Source organism: Microtus ochrogaster, chromosome 19 (genome assembly GCF_000317375.1).
Source record: "Microtus ochrogaster isolate Prairie Vole_2 chromosome 19, MicOch1.0, whole genome shotgun sequence".
Classification (NCBI taxonomy): domain Eukaryota; kingdom Metazoa; phylum Chordata; class Mammalia; order Rodentia; family Cricetidae; genus Microtus; species Microtus ochrogaster.
In genome coordinates, this window is record NC_022021.1 from 19,529,881 (window position 1) to 19,530,870 (window position 990).

A 990-nucleotide genomic window follows, 5' to 3' on the forward strand; every position below is an offset into this window, starting at 1 on the left:
GGGATCTTGCAGCATTTTTAAAAAAGAATAACAAAATGTCCCCAGCTAAGTCCTTGGGCAGCAGAGTAGAGGGTGCCTGAATTGGCCTTGCCCCACTATCACACTGATGATTATCTCAAATATCATCATTGAGTCATCATCTGGCGACGGATGGAGATAGAGACAAAGTCCCTATCAGAACAATGGACTGAGCCCCCAAGGTCCAGTTGAAGAGCAGAAGGAGGGAGAAGATGAGCAAGGAATTCTGAACTGTTAGGGGTTGGTCCACCAACAGAGACAGTGTGCCTGTTCTAATGGGAGCTCACTGAATCCAGCTGGACCAGGACTGAACAAACATGTGATTAAACCGGACTTTCTGAATGTGGCTGACTGTAGAGAGAGCCCGCCCTTTGGGGGAGGGACGGCCTCGGGCAAATGTTTATAAATTGGGGTGCACAGACGCTGGGTTCCCCTTCCTGTTTCCTGTTTCGTGAGTGTGCTATTTATATTAAAGTTGTATCATCTTATACCAATTGGCCTGTATTAATTCGATCCGCCTTCATTTGGCTCTCCAACATTGTGGCAGATTTTCCTTGCGCCTGCACCAGGACCCAGGTGGTGTCCTCAGCTGGACCCCCGTGGGTCCCGGGTCAAAGGGCTTTCAGCCACCGCCCTGCACAGGGGAACCCGATTTAGTAAGCATTTGCGAGCCAGATTGGTCGCCACCCGCCGACTCTGCTCGCCTCTCCCTTCACGTTCTCCCTGGCCCAGCGCACTCCGGCATCAGGCACCATGCAGCTCATTAGCCGCCAGATCCGGGCACCCTCCCCAAAGCGTGCGGCCGCTAGTGCTCCGGGGCTTACATTGGGCTTGCCTGCGCGGACCACCTCAGTGGCAGACTTGGTCTGATTCAAGGTAACCTCCTCACACACATTATAAATCCTCAGACAGAACGATAAATTTCGGTTTTGAGTTGTTTCAGACCGGACCTCCACGTGGACTCAAGTGGAC